The sequence below is a fragment of the Phyllobates terribilis genome, unplaced genomic scaffold (assembly GCF_046119375.1).
Source record: "Phyllobates terribilis strain yellow unplaced genomic scaffold, ASM4611937v1 Scaffold_3__8_contigs__length_932513732, whole genome shotgun sequence".
Lineage (NCBI taxonomy): Eukaryota > Metazoa > Chordata > Amphibia > Anura > Dendrobatidae > Phyllobates > Phyllobates terribilis.
In genome coordinates this window covers 481,318,791-481,341,988 of record NW_027362763.1, presented here as the reverse complement: position 1 = coordinate 481,341,988, position 23,198 = coordinate 481,318,791, and the positions used below count along the sequence as shown (strand labels likewise).

The 23,198-nt window shown below is 45.2% G+C and overlaps 1 protein-coding gene across 2 annotated transcripts in view; it reads right to left on the bottom strand.

The window, feature by feature from the left end:
• Positions 1–20,622, bottom strand: part of LOC141259632 (amine sulfotransferase-like) — a 209,187-nt gene extending 188,565 nt beyond the window's left edge. For both annotated transcript variants that reach the window (XM_073675893.1, XM_073675890.1), the window contains exon 1: positions 20,468–20,622. The gene's annotated coding sequence lies outside the window, so the exon portion shown is untranslated. The remainder of the gene's footprint in view (positions 1–20,467) is intronic.
• Between the last annotated feature and the right edge of the window lie 2,576 nt (positions 20,623–23,198).

Here is a 23,198-nt window from a genome sequence, read left to right as displayed (position 1 = left end):
TGATGTCTTGGTGGATGAGATAAAAGAGGAGGAAGTTAGACTGGCGATTGACGGGCTCCAGCTCAAAAAATCGCCAGGTCCGGACGGCTTAACGTCGGGGTTCTACAAGACCTTTAAGGACCTTTTGGTCCCCTTATTGACTCAGGTTTTTAATGAGTGTCTCTCCTCGGGCACTCTTCCGAGATCAATGAGGTCAGCTTTGATCCTTCTTTCTAAGTGGAAGGATCCGTCGCACATTGAGAACTTGAGGCCAATAGCGCTTCTCAATGTGGACAGGAAGGTTTTGGCTAAAGTACTGTTAAACAGGTTGGTGAAGTTTGCGCCACGGCTCCTTTTGGAGTCCCAGCACTGCTGTGTTCCTGGCCGTAGCACTTTTAGTGCTGTTCTCGGTGTCCAGGAGGCTGTGGAGCAGGGTATGGCTGGCCTCTGGAAGGGGTATCTGCTGTCCTTGGATCAGGCAAAAGTCTTTGACTGGGTTGATCACAAGTACCTGTGGTCCGTTCTTCTGAGGTATGGTCTGCCAGGGAGGTTTGTGGACTGGCTGAAGAGATTGTACAGAGGGGCGGAGAGTTTCCCACTTGTGAACAGTTGGATTGGACAGGCCTTTGCGGTGGGCTCTGGGGTTCGTCAGGGATGTTCTCTCAGTCCCCTGCTGTATGTGTTTGCGATTGATAGCTTCATAAGGAGGGTGGATCGTGGACCAATAGCGGGGGTGAGGATGGAACAGGCGGGCGAACGGGAAGCCGCCCTGAAGGTAGTGGCCTATGCTGATGATGTCTCTGTTTTTGTCTACTCGGAAGAGGAGGTGCGGGCAGTGATGTCTGAGGTCTACTTCAGGGCCTCTGGTTCCATGGTCAATCAGAACAAGTGTGGGAGTCTCTGGCTGGGGGGAGGAGATCCCAGGTTTGATATCCCAGACACCCTCCCAGAGCCCCAAGAGTATGCCAAGATCCTAGGCGTTGAATTTGGCCAGGGTGATTACCCAACCAAAAACTGGGAAGGTAGACTTAAAACTGCCGCCCAGAGAGTGGACCAGTGGAAGGGTTGGTCTTTGACCCTGAGGGAAAGGGTGAGCTTGTGCAAAGGTTTCCTGCTCCCATTGTTAATGTATCTAGGCAGCATTTGTATTTTGCCAGAGCCTCTCTGGACGCGGGTCTACAGCCTGTTTTTCCAACTGTTATGGGGAAACAGGCTGAACCTAGTCAAGCGGGAGGTTACTTACTGTACGAGGAGACTAGGGGGGTTGAATATGGTCAACCCCGTGGTGTTCTTGGCTTGCACCTTTCTTAAGCTAAATGTATCAAACCTCTGGAAAGAGAGGGCTCCTCTGTGGGTATTCTCCTGTAGGGGATGGTTGCAGTCCTTCTTCCAGGAATGGGAGACAGGAGGGCGTGTGAAGGATCTTCGCACACCGCACGGGCATCTCCCGGCTTATGTTACCCCGGTTTTGAAAGTAATACACCGGTGGGGTTTGGGAGTGTGGGAGGTGAGGACTCTCACGAGGAAACTTCTCGAGGAGAGGATCTTATCGACCCATTTTCAAAAGCCACTGGCCCTCAGGGACTGCCCAAGGCACTGCTTTCAGGGTAAGCTGTATGTGAGGGACAACTTGAAGTACAGGAACTCCGAGGATAGGACTTGTCCTCATGAGAGTTGTGCTGACACGCTTGAGAGCATGGAGCACTTCCTGCTTCAGTGTCCCTTTAATGCAGAGGTATGCAACAGGGTGGGCGCTTCCATTGGCTGGCGGGCCTCTCCTACGCTGAGTGGGCCTATGGGACGTTCAGAGACCTTGGAGGACGGAACCACTGCACTCTTTTTCTAGTTAGCCTAGTGGTTAGGTTTTTCACATGGAATGCACGGTGTTTAGTGTCGACGGGCAGTAAAATCCTCCCAGTGGGTGAGGTATGTAGCAACATCCTTGGTGACCTGGTGAAGGTGCGCTCCTTGGAGTATGAAAGGCTGGGTGCATCGGGGGCCTCCCGTCTCTGGAGGGGTTTCTCCTTCCAGGTGCCTTAGTTCTGGATTGCTCCAAGCCTCCTGGTGGTGGGCTAAGTTCTCACCGTAGCTTTTTGTTTTGAGAATGGTATCATGAACTGGTGCGGATGGTATTTTTGTTATTGTTCTTGTTGTTGTTATTATTATTGTTGTCTTATTGTTCTTTTACTTTGGATGTTAGTTAGGTGGGGTGGGAGTTTTGAGGGGGGTTAGGCATGAACTTGGACTGGCCCGGGCCCAAAACTGTCGGGGTTCGCCCTAAGTCCGGAAGGACTTTTTCGGAACTTAGAGTTCGGGTTGGGGGTATAGTGAGAGTTGGGGTAGTGTATGTGTTATTATGTGTTATTATGTGTTACTCATGATTTAAGTGTTGTGTGTTATTTCATATGGTTTATGTGGTTTATATTTTGTTATATGTATTTTGCTTCTGCCTCTCTGGTTTCTGTCACAGCAGAATCAGGTGTAAGTCTGGAGGAAGTTTGAGGTATGTTTGGATAGGCTGTGGTTGTATGGTGGTTGTCAAGCAGGTGGGGTTCCTTGTATATACATTGTTTATGTATTGGTTATATTGCTGGAAATTGTTTTCGTTACTTGTACTAGTTTGTGTTTTTACATTTATAATAAAATAGAATTCCAGCTCCAGTAGCATCTACTAAAGCTGCTGCAGTTAAAAAGCTTTTATAAGGATCAAGCTTGGCGGTCCGCCGCAAGACGTGCTATCGCCAGTCCCAGCCCCTTTGCCTTGGGGCGCCTCCCCAATGCTCTTGACTTAGTGTCCCTGGGGCCCGAAGCGTTACCTTTGAAAAAATTAAGTGTCCAAAGCACAGGTGGTGTAGTTTGCTTAACAGCTGGGCTACTCCGCTGACTAGCAGACACTGCTACTAGGCCCAAAGTATTGCCTGGGCTAGATGCAGTTAAAAATTGTTATTAGATACAAAGGCGGTGTCGCTTGCTTTAGATGGGCTACTCCGCTGACTACGAGACACTGCTACTAGCCCAAAATAATTGGCTGGGTTAGATGCAGTAAAAAATTGTTATTAGATACACAGGCGGTGTAGCTTGCTTCACAGCTGGGCTACTACACTGACTAGCAGACACTAAAGCTTTGGAGCAGACCTCTGATTCCCAGGCTATAGTATGAGTAAACAGCTCTGCAGACTCAACCATCTGTGTTACCCCAAGCCATAGTGTATGTAGTTTCTTACGGTTAAAAGGCGGGGGGCGACCCGACCCACCTGGAATTGACTATGCCAACATCATGTAAAACACAGCAAGGGGACTCCAAAAAGAGTCTCCATTTTTTCCCAAAATTGTGGCACAGACACCACTTAAGTGGCATCAATTGCCCCAGAGTTGCTTAAAATGGTTGGTGAGGTGATTTTCCAAAATCCTCAAGCTTTTAGTCTCCCCAGGATGACACAGGGGTAGAAAAGTCCTTGCGGATCCATGATTTGTTCATCTTTATGAACTTGAGTCTGTCTACATTCTCAGTGGACAGCCGCGTGCGCTTATCTGAACACACGTTCAGAGAGAACGCCGACTGCAGGGCACGGCAAGATCTCCAAGGCGTGAGTGGCGAGCTCAGGCCATTTTTCCAGATTGGAAGCCAAAAATGAGCAAGGGTCCAGTGACACAGTCATGGCTTCGATGTTCACTTGGAGATACTCCTGTACCATCCTCTCTAGGCGTTGACTATGTGTCAGACTTCTTGTCTCCTGTGGCCTTGCAAAGGATGGTCTAAAAAATTGGTGAAACGATTCCACAAAATTGCTGTTACCAGCAGATACGGTGTTACTGTTACGGTTTGAATCGACAGTCCCACGGTTGGCAAGTTAGAACTGTGAGATTCACAACGTGCACCACTGGTGTTTTGTGAAAAAGCAGATGTAAGATTCTGTAACAGCCTCTGCTGATACTCCTGCATGCGTGAATCCCTTTCTATGGCAGGAATTATTTCGGCAAATTTACTTTTCTACCGGGGATCTAAGAGTGTGGCAACCCAGTAGTCGGGATCACTTCGAATTCTGACAATCCGAGGGTCATGTTGCAGGTAGTGCAGCAAGAAGGCACTCATGTGTCTTGCGCATCCAGGAGGACCAAGTCCTTGTTGTGTTGGTGGCGAGGTAAGAATCATGCTTCCTTCCTCTGCCCTCACCCCCAACCTCGCACAGCAGAAATGTGATCAAGTTCTCCCTCATCTGATGAGTCTTCCATGCCCATCGCCAGTTCGTCCTCCACTTCTTCCTCGGCTCCTGCACCTTCCTCAACAGTTTGGCTGCTACCATGCGCCCTTGTTAATCCCTCTCCACCTTCCTCCCATGCCTGCCGCCTTGGTGCTGCCGACCGTCTGGACCTTGGAGATGCTATCCCTTCCGCATACGACTCCTCCTCTACTTCCTCCCCCTCCTCTTGTCCCACCACCTGACTCCGAATACTGTTTAAAGTGTGCTCCAGCATGTAAATGACAGAAATAGTCATGCTGATAATGGCATCGTCAGCACTAAACATCTTCGTTGCCATTTCAAAACTGTGCAGAAGGGTGCATAGGTTGCTGATCTGAGACCACTCCTGCAGCATGATTTGCCCCACCTCTGGATTTCGTTGGCCCAGGCTATACGTCATAACGTATTGCACCAGGGCTCGTCGGTGCTGCCACAGTCGCTGCAACATGTGAAGAGTTGAATTCTATCGTGTCGGCACATCGCAATTCAGCCGGTGAACTGGCAGGCCCAACGACTTCTGTAGAGATGTAAGTCATTGAGCTGCGGGATGCGAACGGTGGAAGTGAGCACACAGCGACCGTGTCCTCTGCAGAAGGCCATCTAGTCCGGGATAGTGGGCTAAAAATTGCTGGACAACCAGGTTCAACACATGAGCCATACAAGGCACGTGTGTGACATTGCCCCAGCGAAGGGCCGCACCCAGGTTTGCAGCATTGTCGCACACTGCCTTCCCTGGCTGCAGGTTCAGTGGAGACAACCATTCATGAAACTCGGTCTCCAGAGCTGACCACGACTCCTCAGCTGTGTGACTCACATTTCCCAGACATTTCAAAGTAAACACCGCCTGATGCTGTTGAGCCCTGCTGCCAGCATAGTAAGGAGGTGTGCAGGATTCCTTCTGCGCAGATAGAACGCGGGTGGCATTACCAGACAGGCTTTGGGTGCAGGTGGAGGTTGAGGAGGCAGAAGCAGTGGAGGAACTTCTAGATAAAGAGGACTGACGCACAACACGTGGGGACGGCAAGACTTGGACAGCAGCCCCTTGTCCTGATGTCACCATAGTTACCCAGTGTCCAGTCAGCGACATGTAACGCCCCTGTCCATGCCTACTCGTCCAAGTGTCTGTGGTGAAATGCACCCTGTCACACAAAGAGTTTCTCAAGGAAGCGGTGATGTTGTGTGTGACATGCTGGTGTAGCGCAGGCACAGCTTTCTTTGAGAAGTAGTGGCGACTGGGCATCTGGTACTGGGGCACTGCGACGGACATAAGGTCTCGAAAATCCTCTGTGTCCACCAGGCAGAAAGGCAGCATTTCTGTAGCCAAGAGCTTGCAGATGGTGAAATTCAACCTCTTAGCTTTGTCATGGCTAGGAGGAAATGCTCTTTTACTTGTCCACATCTGAGGGACCGAGGGCTGGCTGTTGTGCTTAGACGGGGTTGAGTTGAGTAGGGTGTCCCGGCAAACTGCTGGTCTGTGAGGAAGATGCATGCAGATGTTATGTTGCCTTGATCCAAAGGTGGTGCTCTCGATATCGGAGAGCGCTCAACACCAGCAGGTGTTTCCACTTCCAAATGAACTGACAACCTGCCAATCACACTGGCTGTTGCGGGTAAAGAGGTGGCAGGTCTGCGTCCAAAAACATGTGTGACTGCTGTCCCCCCAGTCACAGAGGATGAAGAGGCCACGGATGCACAAGATGGGGCAGACAGTGGTTGGCCCGGCCCGCTAGGCCGCATTGTAGCACAGTGAGCTTCCCACTGAAACTTATGCTTCATATCCATGTGACGGTTCATGAATGAAGTACTCAAACTATGGATTTTTTGGCCTCTACTTAGCTTTTGGTGACAAATGTTACAGATAACATGAGTTGGGTCATCCTTTGTGATCTCAAAAAATGCCCAGGCTATGCAAGGCTTAGAGCCCATGCGGCCTGAAGAGCCACCACGACTTGTGGTCAGAGGCAGAGTTGTGGTTGAGGATGCAGTTGTTGACGTGCTTCCAGTACTCCGTCTTTGTCCAGGAAGGCGCAATCTAACCTCGTCGTCACTAGCATCCTCCTCCACCTCCTCTGCTGACCTCATCGACTGGCTGACTGTGGGTTGACAGTAAGTGGGATCTCCAACCTCGTCATCATCACCTTGTGTGTTCTCACACCCGTCGTCCTCAGAACCAACCTCTTCCTTCCCTGACCGAAAAGTCAAGTTGTCGCTCCAATCAGGTATCTGAGTCTCATCATCATCTTCCTCATTGTCTCCACCAACAGGAGTTACAGTTTGGGAACGAGGGTCTACATTATGCTCAGAACCTTCTTCATCTGGGCCTGGATCCGACTCATAAATATTCTGGGCATCAGTGCTGATCATTTCCTTGTCAGGATTCACAGAAGCTCTGGAGCAGACCTTTGATTCCCAGGCTATAGTATGAGTAAACAGCTCTGCAGACTCAACCATCTGTGTTACCCCATACTCAGACGGGCAGCTGGAGACTTGGGAGCTGTGAGGAAGCAAGTGCGATTGGGGTGACACCTCTGAGGACTGGAGTATTTGTGATGTTGAAGTTGAGGTGGAGGAGGGCCCACTTGAAGGAGCACTTGATATCCGTTGAAGCACCTGCTGTTTTTGTGCCTCATCTGGAATTTGTAGTGATGGGCGTGTCCATAACATAGGGATCATCTTAGTTTGGCTGGAAGATGGTCTTTCTTCTGCAGATGTTACTGTTGCTTTACCACCTACCCCACGGACACAACCTTTTTTTCCCTTTCCAACATGCCTATTCCCCTTTCCACCAGCAGCAGGCCTTTTGCCACTCATTTTGGTGGTTAACTAATTGGCAACTCTGTAGTTGCTTGCACAAAAAATGATGGATGGAAACCGAGCAGAGCTGAGTGGCCAAACTGTGGTACTAGGTAGTAGCCCAAAATGATTGGCTGGATTAGATGCAGTAAAACAATTTTATTAGATACACAGGCGGTGTAGCTTGCTTCACAGCTGGGCTACTCCAATGACTATCAGACACTGCTACTAGGCCCAAAAGGATTTCCTGGGTTAGATGCAGTAAAAAATTAGAATTAGATACACAGGTGGTGTAGCTTCCTTCACAGGTGGGCTACTCCGCTGACTACGAGGCACTGCTACTATGCCCAAAAGGATTTACTAGGTTAGATGCAGTAAAAAATTGTTATTAGATACACAGGTGGTGTAGCTTGCTTCAGATGGGCTACTCCACTGACTACCAGACTCTGCTACTAGGTCCAAAAGGATTTCCTGGGTTAGATGCAGTAAAAAATTAGAATTAGATACACAGGTGGTGTAGCTTCCTTCACAGGTGGGCTACTCCGCTGACTACGAGACACTGCTACTATGCCCAAAAGGATTTACTGGGTTAGATGCAGTAAAAAATTGTTATTAGATACACAGGTGGTGTAGCTTGCTTCAGATGGGCTACTCCACTGACTACCAGACACTGCTGCTAGGCCCAAAAGGATTTCCTGGGTTAGATGCAGTAAAAAATCAGAATTAGATATACAAGCGGTGTAGCTTCCTTCACAGGTGGGCTACTCCGCTGACTACGAGACACTGCTACTAGCCCAAAAAGATTTCCTGGGTTAGATGCAGTAAAAAATTAGAATTAGATACACAGGCGGTGTAGCTTCATTCACAGGTGGGCTACTCCGCTGACTACCAGACACTGCTACTAGGCCCGAAAAGATTTCCTGGGTTAGATGCAGTAAAAAATTAGAATTAGAACACAGGCGGTGTAGCTTCCTTCACAGGTGGGCTACTCAGCTGACTACCAGTCACTGCTGCTAGGCCCAAAATGATTTCCTTGGGTAGATGCAGTAAAAAATTAGAATTAGATACACAGGCGGTGTAGCTTCCTTCACAGGTGGGCTACTCCGCTGACTACGAGATACTGCTACTATGCCCAAAAGGATTTACTGGGTTAGATGCAGTAAAAAATTGTTATTAGATACACAGGTGGTGTAGCTTGCTTCAGATGGGCTACTCCACTGACTACCAGACACTGCTACTAGGCCCAAATGGATTTCCTGGGTTAGATGTAGTAAAAAATTAGAATTAGATACACAGGTGGTGTAGCTTCCTTCACAGGTGGGCTACTCCGCTGACTACGAGACACTGCTACTAGGCCCAAAAAGATTTCCTGGGTTAGATGCAGTAAAAAATTAGAATTAGATACACAGGCGGTGCAGCTTCCTTCACAGGTGGGCTACTCCGCTGACTACCAGACACTGCTACTAGGCCCAATAAGATTTCCTGGGTTAGATGCAGTAAAAAATTAGAATTAGATACACAGGCGGTGTAGCTTCCTTCACAGGTGGGCTACTCCGCTGACTATAAGACACTGCTACTATGCCCAAAAGGATTTACTGGGTTAGATGCAGTAAAAAATTGTTATTAGATACACAGGTGGTGTAGGTTGCTTCAGATGGGCTACTCTACTGACTACCAGACACTGCTACTAGGCCCAAAAGGATTTCCTGCATTAGATGCAGTAAAAAATTAGAATTAGATGCACAGGCGGTGTAGCTTCCTTCACAGGTGAGCTACTCCGCTGACTACCAGACACTACTACTAGGCCCAAAATGATTTCCTGCATTAGATGCAGTAAAAAATTAGAATTAGATACACAGGCGGTGCAGCTTCCTTCACAGGTGGGCTACTCCGCTGACTACCAGACACTGCTACTAGGCCCAATAAGATTTCCTGGGTTAGATGCAGTAAAAAATTAGAATTAGATACACAGGCGGTGTAGCTTCCTTCACAGGTGGGCTACTCCGCTGACTATAAGACACTGCTACTATGCCCAAAAGGATTTACTGGGTTAGATGCAGTAAAAAATTGTTATTAGATACACAGGTGGTGTAGGTTGCTTCAGATGGGCTACTCTACTGACTACCAGACACTGCTACTAGGCCCAAAAGGATTTCCTGAGTTAGATGCAGTAAAAAATTAGAATTAGATGCACAGGCGGTGTAGCTTCCTTCACAGGTGAGCTACTCCGCTGACTACCAGACACTACTACTAGGCCCAAAATGATTTCCTGCATTAGATGCAGTAAAAAATTAGAATTAGATACACAGGCAGTGTAGCTTCCTTCACAGGTGGGCTACTCTGCTGACTACGAGACACTGCTACTATGCCCAAAAGGATTTACTGGGTTAGATGCAGTAAAAAATTGTTATTAGATACACAGGTGGTGTAGCTTGCTTCAGATGGGCTACTCCACTGACGACCAGACACTGCTACTAGGCCCAAAAGGATTTCCTGGGTTAGATGCAGTAAAAAATTAGAATTAGATACACAGGTGGTGTAGCTTCCTTTACAGGTGGGCTACCCCGCTGACTACCAGTCACTGCTACTAGGCCTAAAAAGATTTCCTGGGTTAGATGCAGTAAAAAATTAGAATTAGATACACAGGCGGTATAGCTTCCTTCACAGGTGGGCTACTCCACTGACTACCAGACACTGCTACTAGGCCCAAAAAGATTTCCTGGGTTAGATGCAGTAAAAAATTAGAATTAGATACACAGGCGGTGTAGCTTCCTTCACAGGTGGGCTACTCCGCTGACTACGAGACACTGCTACTATGCCCAAAAGGATTTACTGGGTTAGATTCAGTAAAAAATTGTTATTAGATACACAGGTGGTGTAGCTTGCTTCAGATGGGCTACTCCACTGACTACCAGACACTGCTACAGGCCCAAAAGGATTGGCTGGCTTAGATGCAGTAAAAAATTGGTATTAGATACATAGGTGGTGTAGCTTGCAACACAGATAGGCTACTCCAATGACTAACAGACACTGCTACAGGCCCAAAATGATTGGCTGAGCTACATTTTGCCAAATGCTGTGAAAAACACTGGCACAGACCTGCCTGGCAAAAAGTGCTATGAACTGCTGTAACCTAGCCCTCAAAAGGGCTGCAATTAGGACTAGTCCCTACTCCCTAAAACTATCTCTCTAGGTAACTGGAAATTCACTCGCAATTCACACAGTTATACTGTATAGCGCCCACAGCAGCAGCGGGGCCGTCTAACACTCAGCTGCAGCAGTGAGAAAATGGTGGCGATGGGGAAAATGGCTGGGTTTTATAGGGCAAGGACATGTGACATACACAGCCAATGACACATGCCCTTGCTTGTGTGAATAAAAAGCACTTCGCTGCGTGTGTGCGCTGCTGATAGGCTGACAGACTGCACCGCCCCACTGTAAATGCGGGAAAGATAAAAAAATGGAGATCGGCATTATTTCTGCAGAGATCCATCCCCTGCCCCTCCCCCCCGCCCACTCTACACTGAAACTGTTTATTAACATTGATTAACAGTATTACTGTGAAAAAATCCAGTTACGCTTTTGGTGCACGAACAGTTATCGAACATAACCTCGAACGGCTGAATTTTTTGCAAATCGTTCGAGTTCGTCGAACAACTCGAACACCGCCCAAAGTAGCTCGAATTTGAGATTGGCGAGCAGTTCGAGTCCAACACCGCTCACCTCTATATATGATATATTCAGTGGGGAAAAAAAGTATTTAGTCAGCCACCAATTGTGCAAGTTGTCCCACTTAAAAAGATGAGAGAGGCCTGTAATTTACATAATAGGTAGACCTCAATTATGAGAGACAAAATGAGAAAGCAAATCCTGAAATCACATTGTCTGATTTGGAAAAAAAAAATTCTAATTTTGGTGGAAAATAAGTATTTGGTGAATTACAAAAGTTCATCTCAATACTTTGGTATATATCCTTTGTTGGCAATGACAGAGGTCAAACATTTTCTGTAAGTCTTCACAAGGTTGGCACACACTGTTGCTGGTATGTTGGCCCATTCCTCCATGCAGAACTCCTCTAGAGCAGTGATGTTTTGGGGCTGTGGCTGGGCAACACGGACTTTCGACTCCCTCCAAAGGTTTTCTATAGGGTTTAGATCTGGAGACTGGCTAGGCCACTCCAGGACCTTGAAATGCTTCTTACGAAGCCACTCCTTCATTGCCCTGGCGGTGTGCTTGGGACCATTGTCATACTGAAAGACCCAGCCACATTTCATCTTCAATGCCCTTGCTGATGGAAGGTTTGCACTCAAAATCTCACGATACATGGCCCCATTCATTCTTTCATGTACACGGATCAGTCGTCCTGGTCCCTTGGCAGAGAAACAGCCCCAAAGCATGATGTTGCCATCCCCATGCTTCACAGTAGGTATGGTGTTCTTTGGATGCAACTCAGCATTCTTTATCCTCCAAACACGACTAGTTGTGTTTCTACCCAACAGTTCTACTTTGGTTTCATCTGACCATATGACATTCTCCCAATACTCTTCTGGATCATCCAAATGCTCTCTAGCAAACTTCAGACGGGTCCGGACATGTAATGGCTTAAGCAGGGGGACACATCTGGCACTGCTGGGTCTGAGTCCCTGGTAGCGTAGTGTGTTACTGATGGTAGCCTGTGTAACGTTGGTCCCAGCTGGTCATTCACTAGGTCCCCCCATGTGATTCTCGGATTTTTGCTCACCGTTCTTGAGATCATTTTGACCCCACAGGGTGAGATCTTGTGTGGAGCCCCAGATCAAGGGAGATTATCAGTGGTTTTGTATGTCTCCCATTTTCTAATTATTGCTCCCACAGTTGATTTCTTCACACCAAGCTGCTTGCCTATTGCAGATTCAGTCTTCCCAGCCTGGTGCAGGGTTACAATTTTGTTTCTGGTGTCCTTTGACAGCTCTTTGGTCTTCACCATAGTGGAGTTTTGAGTTTGACTGTTTGAGGTTGCGGACAGGTGTCTTTTATACTGATAACAAATACAAACAGGTGCCAGTACTACAGGTAATGAGTGGAGGATAGAGGCACCTCTTAAAGAAGAAGTTACAGGTCTGTGACGGCCAGAAATCTTGCTTGTTTGTAACTGACCAAATACTTATTTTCCACCAAAATTTGAAAAAAATTTCTTTCCAAATCAAACAATGGGATTTTCAGGATTTGTTTTCTCATTTTGTCTCTTATAGTTGAGGTCTAGCTATGATATCCATTACAGGCCTCTCTCATCTTTTTTAAGTGGGAAAACTTGTGACTCGCCCCCTGAGCAGTGGAGTACCCGGATCCGGGCCTTCTGGTGTACTGTGCTGATGGGGGTAGTAGTGGCAACCCGATCCCGTGGCTTAGGGTGGTCAGACCAAATTGTGGCAGTCTATTTATCAGTGTTTTGAATGTCCGACTACGCCACCCGTGGATTGCGGTCAGAGATAACTGCCGCTGCGAGGCAGACCGCTGAGGCTGGTGTTGGTGTGCAGCACAGGGCAGTGTAGGTGGATGCTGGGGGTGATGGTGCCGGCGCAGCAGAAATCACACAGAGTCCAATGATGCAGTCCAGGGTCTTTTACTCACAGTTGTTATCCAAGTCACTTCTGTCAGCAATGACTGCCCAAGCCGTGCTGCGTCCACCAGGTGAGGGGCTCGGTCAACCCCCAGGCAACTCAGGAGCATGGCACAGGACCCCCTTCTGTCCTTTCTCTGGCCTCTCGTGCCCCACCAGTGACCAAACTTCTGTCCAGCTACCGCGGACCGTGTCGGGTAAGCGTTGGCCTCCGCTTCCTGCTATCCTATATGGCGCCTTCCTAGCAGGTTTGGCGGGGGGTCGCACCAATAAATGATCACAACCTCCGGTTTTTGGCTGAGGGATGATTTACCTCCACCAACTTGGGAATCCGGTACCCTTCCACAGCCTGACCCTTCACCCGATAGTAGACTTTTCCTTGCCTGTCTGCAGCTTCATTATCCCCTGTTGTCACACTGCTCTGTGCTGTGATCAGACTGAATATGCTCTGATCAGAGAAAAGACCAGTGTACTAGTGATATGCAGAAAAGCTGCTGACACGCAGGGACAACTGCAATATACTTGTTGTTGATGGAGCGGCGGTGATGAGTCTTCCTGGAAAGGGCAGCGATGTCCCTGGGAGCTGCGTGTGTGATAACATTGTTCTACAGCCAAATTGGTTCAGAAACAGAAACAGTTGAACTCAACGAATTTTGTGCTGCTGAAAACGAATATGATGCTTAAATTTGCTGATTGGCTCTAATTTTCAAGATTCAAAGGACGTTACAACTATTGATGACACCTTTCATGCAGGCTTATAGAAAAATTTAGTCTTTATTATGTTAACATCATTATTGCATTGTTAGTAGCTAGTCTATTACATCATTTATTTAGTCTATTGAGCCTTCAGTATTCTATCATCTTTGGGTGACCAATTAAAAAAAGCAGCTCCAATGATATAATCCCAATTACAGTTGCATCACTTACTTTTATAAATGCTCTCTGTGTAAGGTATGCAGTTTTAGAATTTCTTAGCTTAGTTTCCTAGCATAATGACATGTTTCTATATATTTTTCAGATATGCCTCATTCATATATTAACAAAGCAGATAGTTTTTGCTACATATGTGGAGAAGTGTCTTTTGCATCACAAAGGTGAAACTTGACTACCATGATAAGGAAGACCTACAACCTGTATTTTCGATGCAGAATAGGAGATCAGGACAAGAGTTGGGGTCCACACGTATGCTGCAATACATGTGCATGTAAAGAGGAAATCTATGCCTTTTGCAGTCCCAATGATCTGGAGAGAGCCAACTGATCACACTACCAATTGCTATTTCTGCATGATGCCCCCAATTAGGAAAGGAGTTTCAAGGAAGAAGTGGACTTGACAGTATCCAAACATTCAAACTGCGATACGCCCAGTACCACATACAGATGAACTGCCAGTTCCAAAAGTACCAGAAACTATTTCATTTGAGTCAACTGAGGAAGAAGAGGACGCTTGGTGTCATGAAGCACCTTCCTCTCATGACCCAGACTTTCTGTCAGCAAACTAAACTGAACCACACCTTATAAAACAAAATGAACTGAATGATTTTGTTAGAGATTTGGATCTGCCTAAAAGTAAAGGCCCTGTCACACTAAGCGAGATCGCTAGCGAGATTGCTGCTGAGTCACAAGTTTTGTGACGCAACAGCGACCTCAGTATCGATCTCGCTACGTTTGACACTTAGCAGCGACCAGGTCCCTGCTGTGAGATCGCTGGTCGTGTCGGAATGGTCTGGACATTTCTTTTATCATTGAGGCCCCGCTGGGTAGCATGCATCGGTGTGTTGACACCTTACCAACGACCTTGTTGATGACTCAGACACAGAAACACATAGGCGTGCATGAAACACATAGGCGTGCATCGTTATACAGATCGTTACGGGTCGCCGCATCGTTGCTGCATCGTTGGTAAGATCTGACTGCTTGACATCTCACCAGCAACCACATAACGATGCAGCAATGATCCCTGACAGGTCGTATATCGTTGTCGATATCGCTGTAGCGTTGCTTAGTGTGATGGGGCCTTAAGGCTGAGCTCCTAGGTTCTAACTAAACTGAACTACACCTTATAAAACAAAATGAACTGAAAGATTTGGTTAGAGATTTGGATCTGCCTAAAAGTAAGACAGTTACTTTCCGGTATACTCATGCAGATATATCAATGGTGCAGTGATTCCTGAGCTCCAACGTCTGCTTATATGTACAGTCTTTATCACTCCTAGGTTCTAGGCTACAGCAATGGAATCTCCTAGCGGGTGATTTTCAGATTTCTTTGTTCCGCAACTGTGATAATGATCTTGTCCAATACTTCATGGAGGGCGATCTTGTGGCATGCAACAAGATCAACAGTTTAACGGAAGCTCAGAAGAAAAGTGATAATTCAGAGGAATAGAGGTTTTTCATTGATTCATCCAAAACAAGCCTAAAAGCCATCTTGCTGCATAATAGCAATGCATTACCTTCAATACCAGTTGGTTATGGAGTCCACATGATAGAAACCTATGACAAAATGAGACAGCTATTGAGGTGCCTGAACTATGACCAACATTTGTGACTCCTCTGTGGTGACTTAAAGGTGAATACCCTCTTACTTGGTCTCCAGGATGCATAAAGTACTGCTGCTTTCTGTGTGAATGGGATAGTCATGCAAGAGAATATCACTAAAATAAGAGACTGGACTCTCCGACATTCACTTCAGCCATGGAGTAAAAATATTGTGCATCCAGCATTTTTTGACCCACATAAGATTTTGTAAGCACCAGTGCATATCAAGTTGGGCCTAATGAAGAACTTTGTAAAGGCAATGGATGAAAATACAAAAGCATTCAAGTATCTCATTGATAAATTCCCAAGGTTGAGTGAAGCAAGGATAAAGAAAGGAGTCTATATTGTGTAATGCCATAATGCACTTCTATGCCATAGGTCACGCACCATGTGGTGTGCGGATATTACCACTATGCTATGGCAGAGAAAAAAATAAAAGAAAATAAAGTTTGTAATGCCAGGGTGCACTTAATTAACCTCTGTTTCCTGATAGTGTGATGTAATGTGGTGCACTCCAAATAGTCCAGAAAACAGGGAGGCCAGATAGGCTATTGATAAACTTTACTTGTTGCACGAATACACAGGTACACCCAGATAAACTATGATTTAACAGAGATGCAATCCCAGTGCTGCAATCACAGTTACTTTCCGGTATACTCATGCAGATATATCAATGGTGCAGTGATTCCTGAGCTCCAACGTCTGCTTATATGTACAGTCTTTATCACACAGCTGACTGCAGCTGAGGCTGTTGCCTCTCATATACAGGAGGTCTGACTTTCCTACCTGTTCCTCCAGCTTTCCTAGAAAGCACACTCCTGCACACAAAATGTCTCATTCTCTAACAAGCCCAGGACCAGGTCATTTGGTCAAACCATGTGACCTTATGGCCATAGGGCTGCTTTGTTAACTCTTTACAACCTTCAGATAGCAGAGCATAATAAGTACATCACTTTATACATATATAAACCACTTCTATGTACTGAATCCGCATGTACATTATCTGCAAAGGGAAATGTGAACACTGTGCAAACATAATGAGGTAGCTGCTAGCTCTGCTACTTCTTAAAGGCACATACACAACAACTTTGGGGCATTACAATTGGACCTCGGATTCGTAAGCATCTCGAAGATGAGAAGTTTCTCCGTTTGTTGCTGGTTTTGACACCCAAGGCTTGGCTTTCACTTAAGCTGAACTTGTGGTGGCAATCAAGCAGGCACAGCTTCTGTAAATTTACGTAATTTGGCGGGAACCCTTTCCCAACCATGATGTAGACTTATGTCAAATGTTGTGAAGGGGTTAATAGACAACATACATCCCTCATCAGCTGCCAATCTCAAATCTCGAAGTAATCCACACTTCCGTTTGCCTGTTGCATGATGTAGTCCTTTTCCGCTTTATACTGCTCATACAGTCACTGCAAAATCTACAGCAGGTTGCAAAGTCACAAACCAAATGGCACTCTGGCAAACCGTTTTTTTCTTTGCAAAGCAATGTGAGCTCATTTTGCTATATAAGATAGTTTGAAATGAGCTGACACTTTTGTGGTCATAACCATCACTTTCCTCAACCTGGTATATTTGTGAAAGAAATATTGCACAGTTAAATTCAGGATGTGGGCCATGCATGGAGCGTGATTTGCTTTGCCGATCATAAGTAACTATTACCACTGCCATTGTCCCTACCACCATCTCTCACAAAGCCAGCAAAAGAGTCTCAGTGGGCTCCTTTAACACATTCATTCATGATGCACAGATACGGCAGATAAATATAAGAATAGTACAAGGACAAAGATTTCACTGACTGCTTACATTACATGAGTGATAACTATTGTAAATTCTACAATTGCTCATAAACCGGCGAATCCTCACAGCGCACAGTGCGTGTCCTGGGGGAAGTCAAAAGTTTTCATTTTAAACCGGCAGTATAATCCTCCATACAGTATTATGGGCACCACATAGTCCTCCATACAGTATTATGGGCACCACATAGTCCTCCATATAATATTAGTCTTAGTCCACATAGTCTTCCATACAGTATAATGGGGACTACATAGTAATGCATACAGTATTATAGGCACCACATAGTCCTCCATACAGTATTATGGGCACCACATCGTCCTCCATACAGTATTATAGGCACCACATAGTCCTCCATACAGAATAATGGACCCCATACAATGGTCCATGCAAAATAATGGACGCCACATAATTCTCCATACAGAATGGACCCCATATAATGCTCCATACAGAATAGTGAACCCCATATAATGCTCCATACAGAATAATGGACCCCATATAATACTCTGTACAGAATAATGGGCCCCATATAATGCTCCGTACCGAATAATTGATTGTCAATCAGTGTTGCTTCCTAAGTGGACAGTTTGATTTCACAGAAGTTTGATTTACTTGGAGTTATATTCTGTTGTTTAAGTGTTCCCTTTATTTTTTTGAACAGTGTAATTAATCTGTATTAGGCTATGTGCCCACGATGCAGAAATGCTCTGGATTTTTTCCTGAGCGTTTCTGCATCTCCCTGGCAGAAAAAACGCATGCGGATTGTACATGCGGATTGTACATGCTTTTTTCCTGCCAGGGACAAGCGGAAGTGAAGCGTTCTTCACTTGCATTTCCGCATGTGGGTTGTCAAGCGCTTTCCAAGCGATTTTAGCATTACTTGGAAAGTGCTTGACAACTTGGTCACACTACACTGTGTGCATAATTATTAGGCAAGTTGTATTTTAGAGGATTATTTTTATTATTGATCAACAACTAACAGTAATCAACCCTAAAGACTCATAAATATCCAAGCTAAATATTTTTGGAAGTTGGAGTGGGTTTTTTTTAGATTTGGCTATCTTAGGAGGATATCTGTTTGTGCAGGTAACTATTACTGTGCAGAATTATTAGGCAACTTAATAAAAACCAAATATAATCCCATCTCACTTGTTTATTTTCACCAGGTAAACCAATATCAGTGCATAAAATTTAGAAATAAACATTTCTGACATGCAAAAACAAAAACCAAAAAAATTAGTGATCACTATAGCCACCTTTCTTTATGATGACACTCAACAGCCTTCCATCCATAGATTCTGTCAGTTGCTTGATCTGTTTTCGATCAACATTGCGTGCAACAGTCACCACAGCCTCCCAGATACTGTTCCGAGAGGTGTACTGTTTTCCCTTCCTGTAGATCTCACATTTTATGATGGACCACAGGTTCTCTATGGGGTTCAGATCAGGTGAACAAGGGGACCATGTCATTATTTTTTCTTCTTTTAGACCTTTACTGGCCAACCACGCTGTGAAGTATTTGGATGCATGTGATGGAGCATTGTCCTGCATGAAAATCATGTTTTTCTTGAACAATACCGACTTCTTCCTGTACCACTGCTTGAAGAAGTTGTCTTCCAGAAACTGGCAGTAGGTCTGGGATTTGAGTTTCACTCCATACTCAACCCGAAAAGGTCCCACAAGTTCATCTTTGATGATACCAGCCCATACTAGTACCCCACCTCCACCTTGCTGGCGTCTGAGTCGGAGTGGAGCTCTCTGCCCTTTATGGATCCAGCCTCTGGCCAATCCATCTGGCCCATCAAGAGCCACTCTCATTTCATCAGTCCATAAAACCTTTGAAAAATCAGTCTTAAGATATTTCTTGGCCCATTCTTGACTTTTTATCTTATGTTTCTTGTTCAAAGGTGGTCATTTTTCAGCCTTCCTTACCTTGGCCATGTCCCTGAGTATCGCACACATTCCAGTAACGTTGCAGCTCTGATATATGGCAAAACTGGTGGCGAATGGCATCTTTGCAGCTTCATGCTTGATTTTCCTCAATTCATGGGCAGTTATTTTGTTATTTGCCATGAAACACTTGATTGTTCGGTGATCACGCTTCAAAAGTTTGGAAATTTCAAGACTTCTGCATCCCTCTGCAAGACATCTCACAATTTTGGGCTTTTCAGAGCCCCTCAAATCTCTCTTCTGACCCATTTTGCCAAAGGAAAGGAAGTTGCCTAATAATTAAGCACACCTTATATAGGGTGTTGATGTCATTAGACAACACCCCTCCTCATTACAGAGATGCACATCACCAGATTTACTTAATTAGTAGTTGGCTCTCAAGCCTATGCAGCTTGGAGTAGGACAACATGTATAAAAAGTATCAAAGTGATCAAAATACACATTTGCCTAATAATTCTGCACACGGTGTATATAAATCCATGCAAACAGCATGGATTTATATAGTGTGACCGAAAGACTGGTAAAAAAATATATATATATATATTATACTCACCTTCTGATGGCCCCCGGAGTCTTTATCCGATGCGTCTCAGCTTGCCGGTAGCTCACGGTAGACTTTAAGGACCTGCCGACCCGTCACATGACTAAATGACGTCACCGCAGGTCCTTTAGTCTACTGCGAGCTGCCGGCAAGCCTGGACAAAGACACCGGGGGCCATCAGAAGGTGAGTATAATGTATATTTTTTATTTTATTAGTTTTTTACAGGTTCAATGGTACCTGGGTCTGGAGGAGAGTCTCCTCTTCTCCAAACCCGGGTACCATCCGCACATTGAAACGCATGGATTCCGCATCTACATATACAGTGATGCGGATTTCATGTGTTCCAATGCAAGTCAATGGTGGCGAAAACGCCGCGCTTCCGCAAAATAATTGGTAGTGCTGCGTATTTGTCTGCAATGATAATCCGCAGCGGAAATTTCCACAGCATGTGCACAGCACATGCGGATTATCATTGGGGAACATGGCAGACCTTCTACCAAGCATTTTTTAAGCATTTCTGAAGCGGAATTGCTGCTGCGGAAACGCTTAAAAAACGCATATTGGGCACACAGCCTTAAGCTAAGTTCACACGTCGTGGTCATGCTGTGGCTTTTAACTGCAAAAGCCCAATGCTTCTGTGGTCATTACACTGTATCCCCCCTGCACAATAGCTTTATTTAGCTGGAAAACAGCTGTTTCATTTGAAGAAGACGATTGTAATGGACTCGTGTCTTTTTAGGTGACACAGCCATTTCCCTGCGAGAGTAAGTGATTATGCAGGGATGTGTGAACGCAGCATTATGTGCATTCATGATTGAAAACTATCTTCTACAAGGAGCAACAAACAACAAGCAAATGTCATGGCTTAACAGACAGAATAATGATTTTGGCAGAGCACGCTGTTTACAGATCAAATAACAGCACCCATTGACACCTACTAGACAGAATGGAGACTAAAGGTTGTCTTGGACCTAGGAGTTCCATGAAAAACTTAAAGAACTTAAAAAAAAACATATTTTTTCTCACCTCTTTATATTGTCTTCAGAAATGTATATAGTTTCCGTCCTCAGACTTGTCTGCTTCTCTGGGGTCCCTTGTTACACCCAGTACTACTATTTGTTCTGGAACAAATTACCATAAGAATCTTTGGGACACACCCTACATTCATATGCAACTGCTTAAAGCAAAAAACTCAGAAATCAGATCACAAGATCTAACCCATGATATCCAGTATAAAAGATAAGGCCTGGCCATTTTATGCACAAAGGATAGAGATAGAAAAAGGTCTAATGTGATTTTCAGTCTGTGATTAGAAATCTAAGATTCACGTGATATACAGTTATGTAGCTGTATAGTCACTCAATGTGACTGAATTTATTGATCTGTGATATATTGCAGTAACAGCATACAAAGTAGGGAAAATTGTTTTTTGACACTGACATTTTTGCAAGTTTTCCCACCTACAAAGAATGGAGAGGTCTGTAATTTTTATTGTAGGTATTTTTCAACTGTGAGAGACAGAATATAAAAACAATCCAGAAAATCACATTGTATAATTTTTACATACTTAATTTGCCTTTTATTGCATGAAATAAGTGTTTGATACAATAGAAAAACAGAACTTAATATTTGATACAGAAACCTTTGTTTGCAATTACAGAGGTCAGATGTTTCTTATAGTTCCTGACCAAGTTTGCACACACTGCAGCAGGGATTTTGGCCCACTCCTTCATACAGATCTTCTCCAGACCTTTCAGGTTTCGGTGCTGTCGCAGGACAACATTGAGTTTCAGCTTCCTCCAAATATTTTCTATTGGGTTCAGGTTTGGAAATTGGCTAGGCCACTCCAGGACCTTGAAATGCTTCTTACGGAACCATTCTTTAGTTGTCCTGGCTGTGTATTTCGGATCATTGTCATGCTGGAAGACCCAGCCATGACCCATCTTCAATGCTCTTACTGAGGGAAGGGGGTTGTTGGCCAAAATCTTTCGATACATGACCCTATCCATCCACCCTTCAATTTGGTGCAGTCATCTTGTCCCCTTGTAAAACAGGTGTCGGAATGCAACGCACAGAGACACAAGGCGGGAACAGTCAGGGATTGATAAAACCACTTTATATGTATAATAAGTATTATGCAAGGGGGTTAGTAACAGGGATAATAAACAACAACTTGGAATAACAGTAACAAATAGTTTCATTGAATAGCGGTAAAGTTCTTTGCAAAAGTGTGATGCACCCAGTCGTGGGAGTCAGGCATGAGTTATCTTTCTCTTTATATGGCCCTAGCGGGAGTCACCGGTTCTTCCCGCTAGGCCTTAAGTCTCTTCTTGATAAAGTTTATCAGATCCTGTTTAGCCTCCCACGCACCAAATGGCCCCCACCAAACCTGAGATCCTAATCCCAACTGTCCGCTGCTGCTGGTGCGTCTCCGCTGTCGCAGTCCTCTCTCATCTTTTCTCGGCTTGACCGTCGAAGGTAATCTCTCAAGCTTGGAGTAAGGGGGTCCAAACCTCGGCTCTTCACAGGCATCAGATCCCGGGAACTTACTCAGTGTGGGGCGCAGGTCCTGACTCTGACCAACATGCGCAGGGCTCAAGGCACTTCTGTGAGGAGTCCGGAGCCTCTCAGGCGATGTCCAACTCTGGTGCAGCAAAGCCCTCCGGCTGAGACCTGTCATGCTGGGCTCTGCTGTCCCTCTGAAGCACGTCTGCTCCACTCTACAGTCTGGCGCCAAATATCTGTCTGCAGCGTCATCTCCGGTGCACATACACACCTTGCACTCTCTTGGTGCCAAATGCCCCCTGCAATCTGGCACATAGGGCCTTTATACCCAGGAAGCCCTCTAGGTCACCTGATCAGGTCCAGCACACAAAGTCTCTCCACCTGCAAGTCTGTTAGCCCCATTTGGTTCCTGCTAGCACAATTCTTTACACCCTTTGCAGAAAAACACCCCTAAAATGTGATATTTTCCCAACCATGCTTCACAGTTGTGATGGTGTTCTTGGGGTTGTACTCATCCTTCTTCTTCCTCCAAACATGGAGAGTGGAGTTGATCCCAAAAAGGTCTATTTCGGTCTCATCTGACCAAATGACTTTCTCCCATACCTCCTCTGGATCATCCAGATGGTCATTGGCAAACTTCAAATGGAACTAGACATGTGGGGACCTTGCGTGCTCTCCAGGTTTGGCGCCATGACGGCGCAGAGTGTTAATGTTTGAGACTGTGGTCCCAGCTCTCTTCAAGTCATTGACCAGGTCCTCACAAGTAGCTGTAGGCTGATTCTTGACCTTTCTCAGAATCATGCTTATACCACGAAATGAGATCTTGCCTGGAGACCCAGACCGAGGAAGATTGACAGTCATCTTTTGTTTCTTCCTTGTTCTAATAATTGAGCCAACAGTTGTTGCCTCTTCAATGTATGTAAACTTTTGACTTTGCAGTAAGTAGTAAAAATGCCTTAAAACATTCTCTCTCTCTCATTATTCTGGCATTTGGCAAATATTAAAAATTCTGGTAATCCAAATTGACCTAACACGGGAAAGGTTTATTCAGATTTCCTGTGAGATATTGAGAAAAACATGCATATGTGTCTTTTTATATAGTGTATGTAAACTTCTGGTTTAAACTGTATATAAAAATAGAGCATACTATATATATATGTATATATATATGTATATATATATATATATATATATATATATATATATATATATATATATATATATATATATATGACCTGGCCTCCACAGTCAC